Source organism: Hyla sarda, chromosome 9 (assembly GCF_029499605.1).
Source record: "Hyla sarda isolate aHylSar1 chromosome 9, aHylSar1.hap1, whole genome shotgun sequence".
Taxonomy (NCBI): domain Eukaryota; kingdom Metazoa; phylum Chordata; class Amphibia; order Anura; family Hylidae; genus Hyla; species Hyla sarda.
This window is the reverse complement of record NC_079197.1, coordinates 137,091,256-137,116,138: the sequence shown is the minus strand read 5'-3', so window position 1 is coordinate 137,116,138 and position 24,883 is coordinate 137,091,256. Positions and strand designations below refer to the sequence as shown.

The window sequence follows — 24,883 nt, the reverse complement described above, 5'->3', positions numbered from 1 at the left end:
ATAAGGATTACGTGAAAACAACTTGAACACTTTACTGAAACTTGTGTGTGAATCTAATACAATGCAATTGCAATGTTACAGTCTTGCAGGTGCAGAATAATGAGTTTGACGCAGATGAATTTGGTCACTGTCCCTTTAAAGGTTGCTTTTGCAGCAGATTTAAGTGAATTTACTAATGTAGTTGCAGATACAGATAATACACAGTCCAATTTGCTTGTTTATTACTGTTGAGGATCTATACAGGTTGGCTTACTGAGGTGCAATATTTTACTTTTTCTCACAAACTCTTGTTGTGGCATGGTACCCAGAGGAACGTATGCAGGGGACTTTTGACAACACGAAAGCCACCCAGCACTAACTCCGACCATAGGTCACTGAGGAGATTAAAGTATGAAGAGGGATCCTTGTTTACTGTTAAAGGACATCTGCAGCAAAATACAATCATTGTTTGATCGTGGGGGGGGTCCGACCGCTGGGACCCCCCGCGATCCCCTGCACGGGGCCACGGCTCTACCGCTGCTCTCCCGTGCAGGAGGCGTGCCGGCTGCAGTGTGACATCGTGGCCAACACACCTCCTCCATGAATCTCTATGGGAGAGGCGGAGAGGCAGCGTTCGTGCCTCCCCACCTCTCCCATAGAACTTTATGGGGAGGGGGTGTACCGTCGACCTCAGAGAAGTTGACACTACACGCATTAACCACTCACATAGAGTGGCCCCGTTTGGGAGATCAGACACTTATCCCTTATCCTGTGGATAGGGGATAAGTTGTCTTTTGTTGAAGATGTCCTTTAAAGGGGTACTCCAGAGGAAAACATTTTTTTTTTAAATCAACTGGTGCCAGAAAATTAAACAAATTTGTAAATTACTTCTATTAAAAAATCTTAATCCTTTCAGTACTTATCAGCTGCTGAATACTACAGAGGAAATTATTTTCTTTTTGGATTTCTTTTCTGTCTTTCCATAGTGCTCTTTGCTGACACCTCTGTCCATTTTAGGAACTGTTCAGAGTAGCATATGTTTGCTATGGGGATTTTCTCTGGGCAGTTGCTAAAATGGACAGAGGTGTCAGCAGAGAGCACTGTGGACAGACAGAAAAGGAATCCAAAAAGAAAAGAATTTCCTCTGTAGTACACAGCAGCTGATAAGTACTGAAAGGATTAAGATTTTTTAATGGAAGTCATTTACAAATCTGTTTAATTTTCTGGCACCAGTTGATTTAAAAAAAAAAAAAAAGTTTTCCACCGGAGTACCACTTTAATTTCCTCTTACTATGAAACTGCTCCTTGGAGTTGAAGGCTTAAAGCACTTTATCCTCACAGCGTGGACTGCAACAGAACAGTGACTTGCTTATAGCAGATTCTAAAACAGAATCTTAAAAATATTTTTTAGATCTAAGTGTGTGTATATATATATATATATATATATATATATACATGCCTAGTAGGAGCAGAGGTAGGAGAAGTGTTACTCAGACAAAAGCCAGATCTACATTGGTTTTAAGTTTTGAGTCCATCCTTCTCCTGGGAGAGAAGGCTGGACTAGGGACTCTTCCCACAGCCCTTCAAGGATAATTTGTGCTAAGGAACATCACGTGCCCAAGGCATCATTCATCTAATACAACAGTATGCAGATTTTAACCATTACACTATCCTTTCACCTCAGTGTATGCTCTTAATATAGTGCATTGCACAAGAACAGTTTTGCATGCAAACTCACAGTACCCCTTATACCAAAGTTAGCGGTTGACATAGCTCTCTACACTTGTATTTGATACTTTTAGAGCAGAGTTTCCCAAACAGGGTGCCTCCAGCTGTTGCCAAACTACAACTCCCAGCAGGCCCGGACAGCCAAAGGCTGTCCGGGCCTGCTGTGAGTTGTAGTTTGGCAACAGCTGGAGGCACCCTGCTTTGAAAACACTGTTCTAAAGCATAAGCAAGATGGCTCCTGCTTAAAGGGGTGCTCCGGGGAAGTTAAGAAAAATAAAAATCCCCCAAAGCCACAACAATACCTGTTATGTGTCCCCTGTGGTTATCCATGTGATTTTGCCAGCTCCTGTGGCCCCTGTTGTCCCCTAAATATTACTTTCCTTGCTTGCAGCCCAGACTCCAACTCCCAGCAGTCTGTGCAGCTCTGTGTAATGGCTGCCAGCCAATTGCTCTTATTATCTGTGTGCATGCTGTGTTGTTGTAAACACACTGTACAGGTCTTTTCTTTCAAACTATCCCCCAGCAATAAATCCTGCTATGTTCTGAATGGCAGCAGTCAGTGATTAGATCTACAGCAGGAAAAGAGCAGCGTTATGTGCTGAGAAAACTTATCTGCCGGCAAGATCTTCACACAGGAAGAGGGAGGGGGAGGGGAGGTGTGGCTGTGAAGACAGAAATCACATGATTGTCTTCCAGGAGGGTGGGAGCTAGTCTCATTGAGGGGTTTGCAAAGAGACAAGCAGGATCAGTTAATGATGGCTTTCTCTCACTCCCTGCATATAAGTGACAGCTGAAAGAGGGAAACTGTTGTATATAGCTAATGAATGATATTTAGACAAATAAATAGGTTGGTGAGAGGGAAAGAATGGGCTATGGGTTTAGTTCCCCGGAGTACCCCTTTAAGATCAGCAGTGTCATATAGGCAGGTCATACTGATGTTTGTAAAGGGAAGGGCCCAAATCAGATTGCCCTAATGCCCTTTCCCCAAGGGTCCTGCATATCACTCCACCTCTCACAGTAACTGGTCAATGTAGAAGGGGCTCCCTTCTTTTTCCTTCTGCAAAGAAATTAAAAAGCAAACCCTCCTATGGGATGGGGTGGCAGCATGGTATGAATCACACCAGGAGGGGACATTCATGATTTTGTAAGATACCCCCCTTTTTTTTATCAAGCACCTTGCGGTATTAGAACAAGTATAATATATCAAATTTATATTTTATTAATGCAAGCCTCTTTTAGGATATTTTTTTAATGCATTCATTCTTCTTCTTCTTCGGCAGCCTCCTTAATGCCAGGGGCACAACAGGCAGATGACAGGAATAAAAACTGGGTGCCACTAGCTCTATAGAATGTAATAAAAGCAGAAAAATAATGGAAAAACCAGTCGCTTTTCAATGTGTGTGGACTGCCAATATTTATATGTTTCTTCACACCTTAGAAAGTGAAATAGAAATAGTTACTTACAGAACTTACCTATTCTCATTGCTTCAGCAAGCATTTAGACTACAGTAACATTAGCCTTCACAGATAGATAACACATATATAGCAAAACAGGACACTTAAAGGAAATCTGTCATCAGTTTCACCTGCACTAACCTGTCAGTACAGACAATAATACTTACCTGGTCCCATTCCATGCTCTGGTTCTTCCGCAAACTTCCTCTGTATCCTCTGTTACGGGGACGACTTGGAGAATGGGCAGAGGTTTGTGACGTCCATGCTGCTGTTTTCTAGCAGCAGGACCTAGCAGAGAACTGTAGTGGCGACATCACAAAGCTTCACCCATGCTCCAAGTCGGCTTCAGAACAGAAGATACAGAGGAAGATAGTGAGAGAACTGGAGCACGGAACAGGACCAGGTAAGTATCATTATCATCAGTGTCACCTGCACCACCTGTCTGTACCGACAGGTTAGTGCAGGTGAAACTGATGACAGATTTCCTTTAAAGGAATTCTGTAGGGAATTATAGCTTATCCCCTATCCTATCTCCTGAACGGGGCCCCGGCAGTCTGCTGGAAGGGTGTGTGCTGACACTCACCCTCCATGAATCCCATAGAGATACATGGAGGGGCGTGTCGGCTGCGGCTTCCTGCGGGGGTCCTGTTTAGGAGATCACAGGGGGTCCCAGCGGTCGGATCCCCCCCCGCGATCTATAACTCATCCCCTATCTTTTGGACAGGGGATAAGTTATTTTTCACTGCACTACTCCTTTAATATAATTTAGTTTGAGATCAGATGGACCAGAGGCTGAAAGACCCCAATACAAATGGTAACTATGACGTGTGAGTTGGCCTTTAGTGGGGGTTGTCCACTATCTGGTGAACATATATATATATTTTTAATTATCAACTATTTTTCATCAGAAAAATTTTTGCAAATTGCACAAAATAGTGCAAAATAGTTTGCCTCCAGAACAGAAAGAGCTTGCTCTTCACGGCCACTATTAGAGGTAGGTTCCCTTCAGGTCAATGTTTGATCCTCAAAGAATCTTTAAACATGACCAGGGATTATTGCCCAAAAGCCAGAATGACACCCAAAAGGATGAGTTAACCATTTTTCTCGGTCCTTGCTCCTCCACAGTACAGAGCAGGGTGCTGGCTAGCTAGTTGACTGGCCTTTCAGGTGGGGCCGAGGGGGTAATGTTTCTTTGTGAGGAGACCAAACTGGCGTGTAATGTATGTGTATGTGTATATCTATGTAATCTTATAGGCCATTCAATGCTCCGTGGGGAAAAAGTGTACAAAGTAGCTCTCCTCCAAAAAGGAAAGAACTTTTGAAGGTTGCATTAGGTGTTGGCTTCTCCGTAATAAAAAAAAAAAGTGGCAGCCAATGGCCGTGTGAGTTCGCTGGTAAATTTTGAAGGCCAGTGGCTGCCATGTTTCCACTGCATGTGGGCAGCTGGTTTACCTGGCACTGAGACCCCGACTGATCCAAATTTTTGTGGAAAGTTATTTTTAAATGACAGGTACCTTTTGGTCGCTTTAGGCTCTAGAATAGATAAAACATACATTTTAATGATCTTTCAATAAAAATGAGTTTTTTTCAACTCAGCAAAAGCGTCAGTATAGAATGTTCCCAGCTGGTGACAAAATGCAGTGTTTAGAGCCCTCCGAGCTTTTGTTCTTTCTTAACTAGTTCATCTCAAGGGAGCGAAACAATAACCAGTGACAGCTATCGGAGCTCCCCATGTAACAGATGTGGGGAACCTAAAATCCAATTGAGAAGCTTTGTTTTTTTCTTCTCATCCTAAGTGCTGCAGTTTTGCTCGGATGGCATGTGACCATCCCAAATACTTACTGTACCCACATTATACAAGCGTAGCATATACATGGAAGACATGTCAGAGAAGTGCAGCACAGACATTACACACATCAGACAAGGTTTCTTTTTTTAAATACAGTATGGGTTATGTAATGTTTCTCCATTTGGAGAATGTCAGAAAGACTTATAGGCCATTAACACTCCTCTGGGAATTCTGGAAAGAAAGGATATGCAAAGCTGCTCTTACACCACTTTTTACAAGTTGCTTTCATTTAAAGAGGTACTCCGGTGAAAAACTTTTTTTTTTTTTTTTTTTTATCAACTGGTGCCTTAAAGTTAAACAGATTTGTAAATTACTTCTATTAAAAAATCTTAATCCTTCCTGTACTTATTAGCTGCTGAACACTACAGTGGAAATTCTTTTCCGTTTGAAACACAGAGCTCTCTGCTGACATCATGAGCACAGTGCTCTCTGCTGACATCTCTGTCCATTTTTAGGAACTGTCCAGAGTAAAAGGAAATCCCCATAGCAAACATATGCTGTTCTGGACAGTTCCTAAAATGGACAGAGATGTCAGCAGAGAGCACTGTGCTTGTGATGTCAGCAGAGAGCTCTGTGTTTCTAGCACCAGCTTTTCACCGGAGTACCCCTTTAAAGACAGTGTTTCACTCTGACTAGGGGCCTTGGAAACTGACTGGGAATGTATGTCAAGCCAGAGATCTCTCCAGAAGGAAAGAGTGCCCATTAGGGAAGCCCTCCCCTCTGGCCTCTGCAGCAGCACAGGCTATATGTCTGCCCTACTTGGGCATACATACTAGAGCCCTGCACTGGACTGTTCTTTCAATTCCACTCCTGCTGCATTTTTGTTTATTATCGCCCGCTCCCGCAAGGTGTGTGTTCCACTCCCGCCCGCTCCTGCAACATGTGTCCTCTCCTGCCCGCTCCCACAACATGTATGTCCAATCCCAGCTGCTCCCGCTAACATGTGAGTCCAATCCCACTGCTCCCTATAAATTAAATCCCCCCCCCTGTAACATTTTAATTCCGCCTAGCCACCTGTACTTTAACCCCTTCATGACCCAGCCCATTTTCACCTTCATGACCTGGGCATTTTTTGAAAATCTGACCACTGTCACTTTAAACATTAATAACTCTGGAATGCTTTTACTTATCATTCTGATTCCGAGATTGTTTTTTCGTGACATATTCTACTTTATGTTATTGGTAAAATTTCACTGATATTTGCATCATTTCTTGGTAAAAAATCTAAAAATTTCCTGAAAATTTTGAAAATTTTGCATTTTTCTAACTTTGAAAGTCTCTGCTTGAAAGGAAAATGGATATTCCAAATAAATTACATATTGATTCACATATACAATATGTCTACTTTGTGTTTGCATCAACAAATTGACAAGTTTTTACTTTTGGAAGACACAAGAGGGCTTCAAAATTTTTCTCAAGATTTTCAAAATCGTAATTTTTCAGGGCCCAGTTCAGGTTGGAAGTGGATTTTAAGGGTCTTTATATTAGAAATACCCCATAAATGACCCCATTATAAAAACTGCACCCCCCAAAGTATTCAAAATGACATTCAGTAAGTGTTTTAACCCTTTAGGTGTTTCACAGGAATAGCAGCAAAGGGAAGGAGAAAATTCTAAATCTTCATTTTTTACACTCGCATGTTCTTGAAGACCCAATTTTTGAATTTTTACAAGGGGTAAAAGGAGAGAAATCACCCTAAAATTTGTAACCCAATTTCTCTCGAGTAAGGAAATACCTCATATGCGTATGTAAAGTGTTCGGCGGGCGCAGTAGAGGGCTCAGAAGGGAAGGAGCGACAAGGGGATTTTGGAGAGTGAGTTTTTCTGAAAGGGTTTTTGGGGGGCATGTCCCATTTAGGAAGCCCCTAGGGTGCCAGAACAGTGGACCCCCCCCACATGTGACCCCATTTTGGAAACTATACCCCTCATGGAATTTAATAAGGGGTGCAGTGAGCATTTACACGCCACTGGTGTTTGACAGATATTTGAAACAGTGGACTGTGCAAATCAAAAATTTTATTTTTCATTTTCACAGACCACTGTTCCAAAAATCTGTCATACACCAGTGGTGGGTAAATTCTCACTGCACCCCTTATTAAATTCCGTGAGGGGTGTAGTTTCCAAAATGGGGTCACATATGGATATTTATTGTTTTGCGTTTGTCAGAACTGCTGTAACAATCAGCCACCCTTGTGCAAATCGCCTCAAATGTACATGGCGCACTCTCCCTTCTGGGCCTTGTTGTGCGCCCCCAGAGCACTTTGCGCCCACATATGGGGTATCTCCGTACTCGGGAGAAATTGCATTACAAATTTTGAGGGTCTTTTTTCCCTTTTACCTCTTGTGAAAATGAAAAGTATAGGGCAACACCAGCATGTCAGTGTAAAAAATTTATTTTTTTACACTAACACGCTGGTGTAGACCCCAAGTTCACCTTTTCATAAGGGGTTAAAGAAGAAAAAGCCCCCCAAAATTTGTAAGGCAATTTCTCCCGAGTACTGCGATACCCCATATGTGTCCCAAAACTGTTGCCCTGAAATACGACAGGGCTCCAAAGTGAGAGAGCGCCATGCGCATTTGAGGCCTGAATTAGGGATTTGCATAGCGGTGGACATAGGGGTATTCTATGCCAATGATTCCCAAACAGGGTGCCTCCAGCTGTTGCAAAACTCCCAGCATGCCTGGACAGTCAATGGCTGTCCGGCAATACTGGGAGTTATTATTTTGCAACAGCTGGAGGCTCCGTTTTGGAAACAGTAGCGTACCAGACGTTTTTCATTTTTTGGGGGGAGGGGGGCTGTGTAGGGGTATGTGTATATGTAGTGTTTTTTACTTTATTTTAGGTTAGTGTTAGTGTAGTGTAGTGTTTTTAGGGTACAGTCACATGGGCAGAGGTTCACAGCAAGTTTGCCGCTGGAAGTTTGAGCTGCAGCGCAAAATTTGCGCCATCTCAGAATTGCAGCACTCACTGTAAACCTCCGCCCATGTGAGTGTACCCTGTACATTCACATTGGGGGGAGGGGGCAAACATCCAGCTGTTGCAAACTCCGAGCATGCCCTTTGGCTTTCCGTGCATGCTGGGAGTTGTAGTTTTGCAACAGCTGGAGGAACACTGGTTTGGAAACACTAAGTTAAGTAATAAACTTTCAAGTGTTTTGCAACCAAACTTAGTGTTTCCAAATCAGTGTGCCTCCAGCTGTTGCAAAACTACAACTCCCAGCATGCATGGTCTGTCAGTGCATGCTGGGAGTTATAGTTTTGCAACAATTGCAACAGCTGGAGGCACTGAGGTAGGAAACGGACAATGTTTCCCAACTAGTGTGCCTCCAGTTGTTGCAAAACTACAACTCCCAGCATGCCCAGACTGCCCAGGCATGCTGGAAGTTGTAGTTCGGCAATATCTGAAGGATCAGATGTTGCCGAACTACAACTTCCAGCATGCCTGGGCAGTCTGGGCATGCTGGGAGTTGTAGTTTTGCAACATCTGGAGGTCCACAGTTTGGAGACCACTGTATAATGGTCTCCAATCTGTGCTCTTTCAGATGTTAGAGAACTACAACTCCCAGCATGCCTGGACAGACTGAGCATGCTAAGATTTGTAGTTTTGCACCATCTGGAAGAGCACAGATTGGAGACCATTATACAGTTGTCTCCAAACTGTGGACCTCCAGATGTTGCAAAACTACAACTCCCAGCATGCCCAGAAAGCCAAAGGCTGTCTGGGCATGCTGGGAGTTGCAGATTTGAAACTCCCAGAGGCAGCAGTGAGATTGCTTGACGGCGATCTCACTGCTGCCAATAAAGATGCCGCACTGCTGCCAGAAACTCACCTCCGGGACGCAGCGCCGCCGGGACCGCCAGGAGGACGCCGGGACCGCCTGGAGGACGCAGCTCACGCCGGGACCGCTCGGGACATCGCATGGCCGGGTAAGTGATGCCGGGGGACGGGTCAGGGACACTTAGCAGAGCGGTGTGTGTCCCGATCCCCGTGATCGGGACTCACACACCGCGCTGATTTGACTAGCTGATAGCAGCGATCGCTGGGGGGGGGGTGGGGGATGAAACCCCCTGTGGTCACATGGTAAGATGGCTGGCTATCAGTGATAGCCACCATCTTTCCGGGCGCTGCGGGATGCAGCGAGTAGCGGCAAAAATGTTCATGACGTACCTGTATGTCATGGGTCGGGAACACCTTGCCACCCATGACGCACAGGTATGTCATAGGTCGGGAAGGGGTTAAAGGGGTATTCCAGGAAAAAAACTTTTTTTATATATATATATATATCAACTGGCTCCAGAAAGTTAAACAGATTTGTAATTACTTCTATTAAAAAATCTTAATCCTTTTAGTACTTATGAGCTTCTGAAGTTCAGGTTGTTCTTTTCTGTCTAAATCCTCTCTGATGACACCTGTCTCGGGAAACGCCCAGATTAGAAGCAAATCTCCATAGCAAACCTCTTCTAAACTGGGCGTTTCCCGAGACAGGTGTCATCAGAGAGCACTTAGATAGAAAAGAACAACCTTAACTTGAGAAGCTCATAAGTACTGAAACGATTAAGATTTTTTAATAGAAGTAATTTATAAATCTGTTTAACTTTCTGGAGCCAGTTGATATATATATAAAAAAGTTTTTTCCTGGAATACCCCTTTAAATCAGCGGCGGCGTAAAATTTAGCAGAAGCTGGGTATGTGGTGTGGGATTTGTGGGACCCGCAGACATTGCGTGTGACCGCCCACTCCCACCCACAGCAGTCTCATTCTCGCCCACATGATTTTCATTGTGTCCCACAGGATCTAAATCCCAATGCAGGACTCTAGTACATACCATAGAGACAGTGCATGCGGCTGCTATGGGGCCCGTGGAGAAAGGTCGTCCAGCCCTGTTTGGTCCCATTGTGCTAGACTACTCTCGCTAAGGGACTCAATATCAGCTTATAAATGGATGGGGGTGTAGAGTGAAAAAACACCAGACTTTATTCTCTAGGGCAGTGGTTCCCAACCAGGGTGCCTCCAGGTGTGGCAAAACTACAAATCCCAGCATGCCTGGACAGCCAAAGGCTGTCCAGGCATGCTGGGAGTTGTAGTTTTGCAACATGTGGAGGCACCCTGGTTGGGAAACACTGCTCTAGGGGGTGCAAAACCAGACACCATAATAGGAGGCCCATTTTGATTATTTGCTATGGGGCCCTTTTTTTCTGTACTCTGCTGCTGTCCCTGGTATCCAGATATCCTCCTATATAACAACAATGGTTATCTATTATTCTTGTCTCTTTCAAATGCTTTTCTGTACCACAAATTGCTATGGTCATTTCATAAAAACCACTCTACAAATAACCACATGGCAAAACTGTAGCAATTTGATGTAAAAAAGGAATGAGGTATATCAATGCAATAAAACATGGACAAAACTGCCGCGTCAACCCAACCTTGAAGGCTTTAAAGTACAGGGAATAGAAATGACCTTGTTTTTGTAGGATAATTGTACAAAAAATGATTATTATGCAGCATCAGTTATCACCATTGAAATGTGGAACTGGATGAAATTTTATATTCCTCTATGAATGATGGGATATGGTAGAATACTCCAGGATTAAAAGTATCGAATTCTTCTATGTTCTGCTCTATTAGCTTTTAAGAGTGGCCATAAGCTTGAGGTCTAAAGGTTCTTTAGAGTTAGAAATACAAGAAATACAAATAATGCTGCAGATTCTAAATAGAGATGAGCGAACTTACAGTAAATTCGATTCGTCACAAACTTCTCGGCTCGGCAGTTGATGACTTATCCTGCATAAATGAGTTCAGCTTTCAGGTGCTCCGGTGGGCTGGAAAAGGTGGATACAGTCCTAGGAGACTCTTTCCTAGGACTGTTTCCACCTTTTCCAGCCACCGGAGCACCTGAAAGCTGAAGTAATTTATGCAGGAAAAGTCATCAACTGCCGAGCGGAGAAGTTCGTGACGAATCGAATTTACTGTACATTCGCTCATCTCTAATTATAAACCATAAGATAGTGATGTTTATTGTGGATCTCCATTGATTACTATAAAAGTTCATGTAGAGATGGACTTTTACAACAATGGATTTAGTAAAAAGAATTTTTTAGAATTCAGTGAATTTAGTATAAGGCCTGCGCAGTAGCCAATGGTGTCCCCAACCCAGAAGAGGCCCCCCTATCTCTTGGGGCCCCATAGCAGCTGCATTGCCTGCTACTATGGTACACCTGCCTTTGCAGAGAGGTATTCTCCACTAGAGGTGTGGTGTCCCGGTAGCGTATTGCATACTGTACCTAGTGTGGTGGTCCCCAAAGTCAGAGTAACTATGCTCAGGTAGGGTCCCCCAGGTGGGACAGCCCCTAGTCACCTCTCCTCTACTCTAATTCTATAATGTTCATAAATGTATATATCTAGTAATAGTATATATTTAATATAATGTATAGTATACTTGCCTTGTTTAGTGTGGCAGGACCTTCGGTCATGTGACCATGTTCATATCCTCTATGGTATGTTGGAGGACCTTTGGAGGTCCTTGGGTCACATGTTACCCATAATCCCTTGTAATGGGGATTGACACAAGTATTGGACCAATTTGCACTAGTCCAGCCCCTGCCCATATAAGGGAGTTGCAGCCATTGATCTGTCTCTTGTGCCTGAGCTGCAAAGCAAGCAGCACAGCTCTTGGGTTGCTGCTCTCGTGGATGCCCGACTACTAGGACGGATCTGCGCAACTTGCAAAGACACGCTAGGCCTGAAAACCTATCGGCCTCAGCTGAACTAAAATCGTGAGTTCTAAACTCGTGACTACTGGACTGCAACTAAATCCCCTAAATCCAGTGGAACAGCGCACAATACCTTAAAGACTCTAAATTGCTAAAGTCCCAACCTTTGTCAATCTCCAACGAAAGCAGTTGTATGTATAGAGACTGTTCCGGTTATGAAACCTGCAGAAAATTTTCAGTAAAAGTTAAACTTGTTTCAGAAACTCTCCGGTTGTGGACATTCCATTGTTGTCTGCCTCCCTGTCGCTCTTGGGAAGGGTGGCGGTAGGACAAGCATTACTGAGGAGCCCTCACCCTGGCATCACGAATAGCAAGGGTTAACAAGCACCCTTTAGTCACCACACAGCTACACTCCCCATACCCTACTCCCCCCAGGCTATCACAGAGGCATGACAAGGGGATCGTCTAGGTCCGCTGACCTACTACCATCTCTCCCTCTTACACAAGACACGGACACCTGAATTGTGGTAGAAACGGCCACAGCGGACCACATTTTATAAACGTTAGCATAAATATATAAATATTCACAATAACTCAATCCAAAACAGATATAAAAGTGCAAAAACAATAATAACAGTGCAAATCTGCTTAAACCTGAGCTCTTAAAACTCCTCCAGAATGAAGGGGGGACCTGAAGGCAACCGAATCCCATCCTTCTCCTACTGTGCCCTTAGTCGCCGCTCCCCCTGACCCAAGGGCCCCACCTTCGAAGAGTATACATCCAGAACCAGCTGGGTCCCATCCCAGCTCCACCAAGGGCCGGTATAACCGGGCCGCTGCAACCACTTTTCCATAAATGCCTCCAAGTCCCCCCTTTTCTTTCCTGCCGCTGCGACAATGCACCCCATTCCACACCCACTACCCATAATAAGGGCGGGTGGGACAATCTTTCCTCTTCTGAGGTACTGGTCCTGCACTTCCTGTTCACCCCCTTTTAACCCCTTCTATGCTCCTCCCACAATCCTTCCCGCTGTTTATCCTAACCTTTCACTAAACCCTTGTGCTTCTCATCCCACCCCTGTCATGAGCCCCCTCCCTTCCCATACTGTCCAGTCCGTGGCCTTTCTCTCTTCTTGGTTGGTCTCATTGCTTTTTCTATTGGTAATAAACTGAGCAGAACTCCTCTCTCAAGGGAACTGCATTGTCACAAAATTAATAGATGGGGATATGGACCAATGGGTCATGGAAAACATGGGGAAATAAACACCAGACCTTTCTGTCCTGGAGGGCAAAATCACACCCCATAATAGGAGGCCTATTACAATATTTGCTATGGAACCCCCTTTCTTTTATGTACGTCACTTCCTCTGTGTCTTGTGCCTAACAAAGCAGGTCAAAATGTGTTTGCTATTGCAATAGAGCTGTAATAAATTAATGTACGTGAGTCTTAAAAGGGGTAAACCCATAAACCCTCTTAATGTGCATTTCCCCTTTCATAGTACCTTATATTATTGTTAGATTCTGAGGTCTATTGTTATTATTGTTACACACAGTAGTCCTGTAGATCCAGATGAAAATGCCCCAGTATTGATAAGCAGACAGTGCTAATGTGGTTTCATCTCTGCTTGTCTGAGCATTGTTCAGCATCTTCTCTGACAAGCAGAGTGATACTGCAGACTCGGAGACACTGAACAGAGCAGAGATGCCTTAATTTTGGTGAGGAATGAGACCAAACTGATCAAGAAGTGAAGGGATAATGCATGTGTCTCTATCTTAGCACATTTATAAAGATGGACGCAGTATATTGGTAGCCCTGAAACCTAAATTGGCTCTGGAATAAGTTGCATATTCCAGGATACCAGCATTGTTTTAATGAGTCTGATAAAACATTTGTTCATGGGATAAGCCCTTTTAAATTAAATGTAAATTGAGAGGGGATTGGAGGAGGAAAGAGATGAGAGGGACTTCTTATATCTATATAGCTGCTGAGAATGGCCGCTCTAATTTAGCTTTTCTCTATTGCAGCAGATGGATGATTGACATAAAAGAGAAAACCACTGCATATAGTGATAGAAGCAGAAGAGTTTTCAACATAGGTAAGGTTTATTTGTTTGCACATAAATGTTACTCATGCTGATAATCTCTATTCCAATATGCCCTGTTAAGGGAGGGGGGGGGGATCTCCTATTTGGTAACCCCCCGCCCCCTCCTCCCAGCTTCCATTCTCCAAAATTGGTTTGTCCATAAAGGGTTGGCCATTAATTCGATTTGTTGGCGGACAATACTACATTTCAACCTTAAAGGGGTATTCCGGATGTATACATCTTATCCCCTATCCAAAGGATAGGGGATAAGATGCATGATCGCAGGGGTCCCGCCACTGGGGACCCCCACGATCTCAGTGCAGCCCCTGGCATTCTGTGTCGGGTGCTGCCTCCAAGACAGGGACCTAACATCCTGGCCATGCCCCCTAGTGACATCACGACATGCCCCCTCCATTCATGTCTATGGGAGGGGGCGTGACGGCCGTCACGCCCCCTCCCATAGACATGAATGGAGGGGGATAAGATGTATAAACCTGGAATACCCCTTTAACAGTTGCTGCATGGGATATGTATGGCCATCCACTTAACCAGGTCATAACCAGGTTTATGATCAGCCGATCCACAAAAAAACAGCTTGGAAAAGAAAAGTAAAGTGAGTAATTCCTATTATAAGACGTCACCTGTGAGTTACTGGATGTAATTGGAATCACATGGTCTACAGAACCTATGTATAGAGGCTATATGTCACTATAGGATCACTGTATGGAGGGTGATATGATGGGAATGTGTACTCCTGGTGTGCCGGTATTGGTCTCTTCCATCGTAGTACAATCGGTAATGTCCTTGTGCGTATAGTGATTTATATTAACAGTATGGTGGTAATCCATTATTCAGTCACTATGTGGTGGTAATTTGTGGTCATGGAGTAGCGGTAATATAAGTCCCTTGTGTAGTGGTGATGCTGGTCGTGGTATACTGGATTTGCTTAATAACTGTATGACAGTGGTATGTATGGTGATAATATGTCATCTTGGTATATTAGTGTTCTTTGTAATTGTCTGACTATTATTTACAGGAATGCAGTATTATCATATGTAGAAAATGGTCTTATAGTGATGTTGTCTTGGATATTTTTATACTATATGTGTATGTGTGTGCTTTATTTAGTTTTAGTTTAACCCAATGCTGAATTTATAATAGATTGAGGTTATAATACCTATAAAGGCTGCATTGGGCTTTTCTTTGCAATTTATTTAACCCTAAGGGTCTTTAAAGGGGTTATCCAGGAAAAAACTTATTTTTAATAAATCAACTGGCTCCAGAAAGTTAAACAGATTTGTAAATTACTTCTATTAAAAAATCTTAATCCTTTCAGTACTTATAAGCTTCTGAAGTCGAGTTGTTCTTTTCTGTCTAAGTCCTCTTTGATGACACGTGTCTCGGGAACCGCCCAGTTTAGAAGCAAATCCCCATAGCAAACCTCTTCTAACCGGGCGGTTCCCGAGACACGCGTCATCAGAGAGCACTTAGACAGAAAAAAACAACCTTAACCTCATCAGCTCATAAGTACTGAAAGGATTAAGATTTTTTAGTAGAAGTAAATTACAAATCTGATTAACTTTCTGGAGCCAGTTGATATATATAAAGTTTTTTCCTGGATAACCCCTATCCTAAATCATGATTACATAGCCAACACAAAATGTTCTTGCCACATTACCCAATTTTTTTTTAATGGGTTTTTATTTGTAATCCCAACAAAATTGAGGCATAAAATCCATAGATTTGGTACACAGAATGGCACTAATGCTTTCAAGCAGGTTACTGCTTTTAATTAAAATATGATTTAAAGCGGTTACTAACTCAAATGCCTTAGCGCCATTTTAGAGAGGGGGGGGGGGGTTGATTTTTATGGGACAGACAAAAGGTAGGTTTAGCCGTAGTCTTTCTCTGGGCCAGGTTTTTAGACTAGCCCAGACCAGCACAGGTGCTGAAGACAGCACATCAATGAGTTGTAATCCGGAGGTTTGCAGCCTCAAAAAGGGACATTTTGAGGCCTGTGTCACTAACACATTTCTTGACTGTTCTGTTAGGGTGTCGGTAGTAAACCACCTGTATCGACAGGGAGTTTTTTTTTTGGGATTTATTTTGTCTTTATGCCTGAGTGTTATTTTGTTCTTGAAAAATAAAGACAGGAGACGCCATGTATAAATGTAACTTCCATGTCCCATGTCATGTCGCTATTTGACTGGGTCTATGGAGATAATCTCTCACAATATGTAAATATATACATTCCCTATATGAAAATAATTATAATGGAAAAGGGACAAAAAATGTTAAAGCAAAAAAAAAAATTAAAAAGACATTTCTTTCTGATATCACAAAAATATTTTAAAAGATGTTACGTAAGAAAATAAAGCCCTTCGTGTCACATAAAAATATATAAAAACTAAACAAAAAAATACTTTACAGCTTTGAGCCTCTGTCCGTGTCAGGAACTGTCCAGAGCCAGAGAGGTTTGCTATGGGGATTTGTTTCTACTCTGGACAGTTCCTGAGACAGATAGAGGTGTCAGCAGAGAGCACTGTTGTCAGACAGAAAATAACAACTCAAGTTCAGCAGCTGATAAGTACTGATAGGATTAAGATTTTTTAATAGAAGTAATTTATAAATCTGTTTAACTTTCTGGAGCCAGTTGATGTGAAGAAAATTGTTTTTCACCGGAATACTCCTTTAAAGGAAAACTGTTAGTAAACTCCCCCAGCTGATCAATATGCTGCCTACCATGCCCGGATCCGCCCCGCCGTTTGCCCGTTATCTTTATTCTTCTGGATATGCAAATGAGCTGCTAACTGGCACGGGCGGGGTTACAAGGCTCCTTCTGGCACTCTGACATCAGCACCGCTCATCCGCAGCACCGCCCAGCTTATGAATATTCATCCCCTCCCTCCAACTGTCCCCCTCCTCCCAGCTCTGTACTGGACTCCACTGAGGAGGGAGGGGATGAATATTCATAAGCTGGGCGGTGCTGTGGATGAGCGGCGCTGATGTCAGAGTGCCGGAAGGAGCCTTGTAACCCCGCCCGTGCCAGTTAGCAGCTCATTTGCATATCCAGAAGAATAAAAATAACAGGAAAACGGCGGGTCCGGGCATGGTAGGCAGCATATTGATCAGCGGGAGGAGTTAACTAACAGTTTTCCTTTAAAGGAGTATTCCGGTGAAAAACTATTTTCTTCATATCAACTGGCTCCAGAAAGTTAAACAGATTTATAAAAAACGTATATACTAACAACCTGTTAGTTTTTGATATTGTGCTGAGAAGCAATTAGATCATTGTACAAGATTGTAGATGTGCACCATGTCTGTTTTTCTACCCGAATTCACACTGTGTTTTCCATCCCCTCCTTTTTTTTGTTGACGTGGCGAGTGGGCTTTGTACTTTTTGATCAAAAATGTATACTAACAACCTGTTAGTTTTTGATATTATGCTGAGAAGCAATCAGATCATTATACAAGATTGTAGATGTGCACTATGTCTGTCTTCTACCTGAATTCAGATTTATAAATTACTTCTATTAAAAATCTTAATCCTATCAATACTTATCAGCTGCTGAAGTTGAGTTGTTATTTTCTGGTAGCAAATTGATCAGCGTCCCCCGCACTACCAGCCAATACCTCTGGTTAGGGCGGGGGGAGATTACTGACAGGTTTCCATTAAAGGGGTACTCCGGTGCTTAGACATCTTATCCCCTATCCAAAGGGTAGGGGAGAAGATGCCTGATCGCGGGGGTCCCTGTCACAGCTGTCACACCCCCTCCCATAGGCTTGCATTGAGGGGCGGAGCGTGATGTCACACGGGGGCGGAGGCATGACATCACACGCTGCCGGCCCTGTGGTCACCGGTAATCAGACCCGGAGCGAACATGCTTCGGGGACTGATTTTAACTGGGTGCTGCGTGCAAGATCTCGGGGGTCCCCACCGGCGGGACCCCCGCAATCAGGCATCTTATCCCCTATCCTTTGGATAGGGGATAAGATGTCTAAGCGCCGGAGTACCCCTTTAAGTATGATTTCTCCTGAAGAGCTCCAATATGGCTGCTTTACCAGACAGATATTCTTTAGGAGACTGGGAAAGCTGGGTGGCAGACAGTACACAGTGTAGGACTTTTAGTACTCTAACAGTTTTCCCAGTCTCCTGAATAGATTATCTGTCTGGTGAAGCAGCCATATTGTGGACAAGAAGATAAGTAAAAGATGTTACTAAGCTGCTGAGTTTCCTGAAATGGCATTGATTTTATTATTGATTAGTTAATTATTGATTGATTATTTTAAGGTTCAAAAATGCCTCCAAGGAAGTGTAAAGGACTGCGCTGCTTATCCTTTCCCACAAGGTTTAGGTAGGAAGACCGGGCAACACCAGGTACTCAGCTAGTCTTAAAGGGGTACTCCGGTGGAAAACTTTTTTTTTTTTAATCAGCTGGTGCGGGAAAGTTAAACAGATTTGTAAATTAATTCTATTAAAAAATCTTAATCCTTCCCATACTTATTAGCTGTTGAATACTACAGAGGAAATTATTTTCTTTTTGGAACACAGAGCTCTCTGCTGACATCATGAGCACAGTGCTCTCTGCTGACACCTCTGTCCCTTTTAAGAAGTGTCCAGTGTAGGAGAAAATTCCCATAGCAAACATATGCTGCTCTGGACAGTTCCTAAAATGGACAGAGATGTCAGCAGAGAGCACTGTGGTCATGATGTCAGCAGAGAGAACTGTGTTCCAAAAAGAAAAGAATTTCCTCTGTAGTATTCAGCAGCTAATAAGTACTAGAAGGATTAAGATTTTTTTTAATAGAAGTCATTTACAAATATGGTTAACTTTCTGGCACCAGTTATTTAAAAAAAATAAAAATGAAAAAATAAAACGTTTCCACCGGAGTACCTCTTTAAATGCAAGGTAAAACACCTCTGCCAATTGGTGTAAATGCAATAAGGCACTCGCGAGCTGATTTTTTTTGTCCCTCATATGCGGCAGAGCAATAAGGCACTTGGGAGATGGGTTATCACTAGAGATGAGCGAACTTACAGTAAATTCGATTCGTCACGAACTTCTCGGCTCGGCAGTTGATAACTTATCCTGCATAAATTAGTTCAGCTTTCCGGTGCTCCCGTGGGCTGGAAAAGGTGGATACAGTCCTAGGAGACTCTTTCCTAGGACTGTATCCACCTTTTCCAGCCCACCGGAGCACCTGAAAGCTGAACTCATTTATGCAGGATAAGTCATCAACTGCCGAGCCGAGAAGTTCGTGACGAATCAAATTTACTGTAAGTTCGCTCATCTCTAATCAGGACCTTCCATTGACATCTATTAGATTCCACAAATACTGCAAGCAGAATTTGAGGCAGAACCCCCATGGAAATTCTGCTGGAATCTGCCACAAATGACCTGGTGTGCACTGGTTTCCTCATGGAAAAGTAGAGTTTTTACCCCTTTAAAACCATTTTTCATTATACGATTTGCCAACAAAGATTCCCTATATTAAAAAATGGCCAATACTGGTATTTGTAATCCATCTAGATCAATGGTCTCCATACTGTGGACTATCATACACTGCAAAACTACAAATCCCAGCATACCCGGACAGCCAACGGCTGTCCGGGTATGCTGGGAATTGTAGTTTTGCAACACACTGAGCAAATTCCACAATTTCCAGAAATTTCCTGAGCCAATTCCAGGAAATTCCTCAGTGTGCATGAGCTCTTAGACTAGGTTCAGACTATGGAAACTTCCGGGCAGAAAATTTCCGCCCGGAGATTCCGAGTGCGGCCAGCGCTGACTGATTCAGTCGGCGCTAGGACCGCACGGACACTGCAGTCTCCAATAGACTACAATGTGTCCCGTGCGGATTTCCGCCTGAAGAAAGAGCAACCCCTTTCTTCAGGCGGAAATTTCCAAGCGGATTTGAGTTCAGCTTTCCGGTGCTCCGGTGGGCTGGAAAAGGTGGATACAGTCCTAGGAGAGAGTCTTTCCTAGGACTGTATCCACCTTTTCCAGCCCACCGGAGCACCGGAAAGCTGAACTAATTTATGCAGGATAAGTCATCAACTGCCGAGCCGAGAAGTTCGTGACGAATCGAATTTACTGTAAGTTCGCTCATCTCTAGTTATCACGGGCAATAATAGGTTTGCGCCGTGTAATGGGATTGTTATTGATTGTCCAGCGCTGGGAGCGTAATGATGAGACATTGCAGAAATGTAGATGTGAGGCACTGCGGTCCCGCTCACATCTGTATTCCTAGGCAGAGAAACACAACTAATGGATTATCTGTAATGAAGCAGAAAGCCGAGAGGTCAGCTCTCTATACATCCTCCGCGCCTCCCTGCCTTCATCGTTCACAAATCCCCCGCAGATGCGCGGTTAAGAATAGTAACAATAAATTGGATTTTTTTTCTTTCCTACATGAAGCAGCTGCAGCAAGCGAAGAAATATAGAATAAAATGAGGCTTACGCTCCGAGGACAGACGAGTTCTTAGCCATAGAACTAAGTTCACGTTATCCGAAAACTCGGACAAAAGAGCCATTTGCTCAGATTACCACAAAATGAGGCATTAAACGGACTTATCTGTATCTATCCCGCTGCCTACGCAGCCTTTCTCCTCCGGACCGGAGCGGGAACTCGAGGCTTTGTCTTCCTCGCTGAGATCAATCTATATTGATTTTTATATGTTATAGAACATACGGGGGCTTATCCTATTAGGGGCCGCTATAGGTTATGTAAGATGACAATCCTGTAGGACAGCAGTCTATTATGGTAGAATAACGCCTAGCATGATGATATGTACGGGCTACTGGGGTCGCCACCTGGATGGTGTTTTACCGGTACAGCTGGTATTTTGGCTACCCGGCAGGTAATTTTATATTAAAAATACTGGCAATGCAATGGCCGGTATTTATCCAACCAATCCTCCAACTCCTAGAATGTTGCACCATATACTAGACCAGTGTTTCCCAACCAGGGGTGCCTCCAGCTGTTGCAAAACTACAACTCCCAGCATGCCCGGACAGCCGTTGGCTGTCCGGGCATGTTGGGAGTTGTAGTTTTGCAACAGCTGGAGGCACCCCTGGTTGGGAAACATTGACCTATACTATATACTACTATATAGTCCAACATGCTGGGAGTTGTAGTTGTGCATTAGCTAAAGGCACCCCTGGTTGAGAAACACTGACCTATACTATATACTACTATATAGTCCAACATGCTGGGAGTTGTAGTTGTGCATTATCTGGAGGCACCCCTGGTTGAGAAACACTGACCTATACTGTATACTTCTATATAACCCAACATGCTGGGAGTTGTAGTTGTGCATTATCTGGAGGCACCCCTGGTTGAGAAACACTGACCTATACTGTATACTACTATATAGTCCAACATGCTGGGAGTTGTAGTTGTGCATTAGCTAAAGGCACCCCTGGTTGGAAAACACTGACCTATACTGTATACTTCTATATAATACAACATGCTGGGAGTTGTAGTTTTGCAACAGCTGGAGGCACCCCTGGTTGGAAAACACTGACCTATACTATATACTACTATATAATACAACATGCTGGGAGTTGTAGTTTTGCAACAGCTGGAGGCACCCCTGGTTGGGAAACACATACCGATACTATATACTACTATATAATCCAACATGCTGGGAGTTGTAGTTTTGCAACAGCTGGAGGCACCCCTGGTTGGGAAACATTGACCTATACTATATACTACTATATAGTCAAACATGCTGGGAGTTGTAGTTTTGCAATAGCTGGAGGCACCCCTGGTTGGAAAACACTGACCTATACTGTATACTGCTATATAGTCCAACATGCTGGGAGTTGTAGTTGTGCATTATCTGGAGGCACCCCTGGTTGGAAAACACTGACCTATACTATATACTACTATATAATACAACATGCTGGGAGTTGTAGTTTTGCAACAGCTGGAGGCACCCCTGGTTGGGAAACATTGACCTATACTATATACTACTATATAGTCCAACAGGCTGGGAGTTGTAGTTTTACAACAGCTGGAGGCACCCCTGGTTGGAAAACACTGACCTATACTGTATACTACTATATAGTCCAACATGCTGGGAGTTGTAGTTTTGCAACAGCTGGAGGCACCCCTGGTTGGAAAACACTGACCTATACTATATACTACTATATAGTCCAACATGCTGGGAGTTGTAGTTTTGCAATAGCTGGAGGCACCCCTGGTTGGAAAACACTGACCTATACTGTATACTACTATATAGTCCAACATGCTGGGAGTTGTAGTTGGGCATTTTCTGGAGGCACCCCTGGTTGGAAAACACTGACCTATACTGTATACTACTATATAGTCCAACATGCTGGGAGTTGTAGTTGTGCATTAGCTAAAGGCACCCCTGGTTGAGAAACACTGACCTATACTATATACTACTATATAGTCCAACATGCTGGGAGTTGTAGTTTTGCAACAGCTGGAGGCACCCCTGGTTGGGAAACACATACCTATACTATATACTACTATATAATCCAACATGCTGGGAGTTGTAGTTTTGCAACAGCTGGAGGCACCCCTGGTTGGAAAACACTGACCTATACTGTATACTACTATATAGTCAAACATGCTGGGAGTTGTAGTTTTGCAACAGCTGGAGGCTCCCCTGGTTGGAAAACATTGACCTATACTGTATACTACTGTATTGTCCAACATGCTGGGAGTTGTAGTTGTGCATTATCTGGAGGCACCCCTGGTTGAGAAACACTGACCTATACTGTATACTACTATATAGTCCAACATGCTGGGAGTTGTAGTTGTGCATTATCTGGAGGCACCCCTGGTTGAGAAACACTGACCTAGGCTATACACTACTATATAATCCAACATGCTGGGAGTTGTAGTTTTGCAACAGCTGGAGGCACCCCTGGTTGGGAAACACATACCTATACTATATACTACTATATAATCCAACATGCTGGGAGTTGTAGTTTTGCAACAGCTGAAGGCCCCCCTGGTTGGGAAACATTGACCTATACTATATACTACTATATAGTCCAACATGCTGGGAGTTGTAGTTTTGCAATAGCTGGAGGCACCCCTGGTTGGGAAACACTGACCTATACTATATACTACTATATAGTCCAACATGCTGGGAGTTGTAGTTGTGCATTATCTGGAGGCACGCCTGGTTGGGAAACATTGACCTATACTATATACTACTATATAGTCAAACATGCTGGGAGTTGTAGTTGTGCATTATCTGGAGGCACCCCTGGTTGGAAAACACTGACCTATACTGTATACTACTATATAATCCAACATGCTGGGAGTTGTAGTTTTCGTTTGTATCGTTTGCAGCTACTGTATCAGGGCATGCTGGGAGTTGTAGTTAGTATCAAAAAGTCCCATCAAAACAAAAATGGTTCTGTTAAAAACTACAGATTGGGGCGCAATGAGCCTCATACAGGCCCGAATAAGGAGAAATGAAAAAGTTATAGGGGTCGGAATTTCCACCACAAATGTGTATCCTGTGATGTTACGCATATTTAATTAATTATGCAAATTAGCATGGCCGGTATTTTTTGGCAAGAAAGGTGTCAACCCCAGCTGCGGCGTGTATGCTACAGCTGAGTTTGCCGTTTCCCATTAATCTATGGAAAAAAAGATTTTGGAAAGGTCTAAAATCTGAGGTACGTAAGGGTCCATAGACTGCTATGGTGGCTGTATTATGTCTTAGAGGAATCCTATAAGGCTCCATTTCACAATAAAAGCAATACCTCATCAATGGTCTCCAAACGCCGGTCCTCCAGCTGTTGCAGAACTACAACTCCCAGCAGCTGGGAGTTGTAGTTTTGCAAAGGCTGGAGGTCCACAATTTGGAGACCTAAGATATACATACAAGTCCTACAAAGAGTGATGTCACCGCATATTGTGGAACCCAAAGTGGTCTTCAAACTATGGGCTTTCACATGTTGAAAATCTACAACCATAGGATGGCTTTTCAGGCATGTTGGGAGTTGTAGTTTTGCAGCAGCTGGAGGTCCATAGTTTGGAGACCTAGGTTATACAAAGATGAATGCCACAACATATAGCAAAACCCAAAGTGGTCTCCAAACTGTGGGCCTCCAGATGTTGCATGTATAGCTACATCTCCAGGCTGGGGACCTCCAGCTGTTGCAAAACTACATGTAATAGTAGTTTGAAGATCTAGCTATACGTGCAACATCTGGAGGCCCACAGTTTGAAGATCTAGCTATACGTGCAACATCTGGAGGCCCACAGTTTGAAGATCTAGCTATACGTGCAACATCTGGAGGCCCACAGTTTGAGGACTACTTTGGGTCCTTTCATATGTGGTGACGTCACTCTTTATATAGTACAGTATAAGAGGGACATCACCACATAGCGCAGAACCCAGAGTAGTCCCCAAAATCCAGATGTTGCATGTATAACCTAGGTCTCCAAACCGTAGTTGCAAAACTACAGCTCCCAGCATGCCCAGACAGCCGTTGGCTGTCTGGGCATGCTGGGAGTTGTAGTTTTGTAACTGCTGGAGGCCCACAGTTTGGAGACCTAGGTTATACATGCAGTAGATCCCACAAAGAGTGGTGGAGGAGATTTATCAAAACCTGCCCAGAGGAAAAGTTGCTGAGTTGCCCATAGCAACCAATCAGATCACTTCTTTCATTTCTCAGAGGCCTTTTAAAAAATGAAAGAAGCGATCTGATTGGTTGCTATGGGCAACTCAGCAACACTTCCTCTGGACAGCTTTTGATAAATCTCCCCCAATGTCTTCTCATATTGTTGTACCCAAAGTGGCCTGCAAACTGAGGACCTCCAGATGTTGAAAATCTACAACCCTAGGATGGGTGTCTGGGGATGCTGAGAGTTGTGGTGGTCTACAGTATGGAGACTAGGGATCGACCGATTATCGGTTTGGCCGATATTATCGGCCGATATTCATGATTTTGGACATTATCGGTATCAGCAATTACCTTGCCGATAATGCCCCGGCCCCCCGGCCAGAGATCGCAGCCGCCGCCGCTGCCCCATTGCCTCCCCCATCCCCGGTTTTATAATTACCTGTTCCCGGGGTC

The 24,883-nt window shown here is 43.7% G+C and overlaps 1 protein-coding gene across 2 annotated transcripts in view; it reads left to right on the top strand.

Moving 5' to 3' along the window:
- Nucleotides 1–24,883, top strand: part of TMEM91 (transmembrane protein 91) — a 74,188-nt gene that overhangs the window by 9,324 nt on the left and 39,981 nt on the right. Inside the window, exon 2 of one of the 2 annotated variants that reach the window (XM_056539521.1) lies at nt 13,750–13,820. The exons of the other annotated variant lie outside the window; for it this stretch is intronic. The gene's annotated coding sequence lies outside the window, so the exon portion shown is untranslated. The remainder of the gene's footprint in view (nt 1–13,749; nt 13,821–24,883) is intronic. 2 annotated transcript variants of the gene reach the window in all.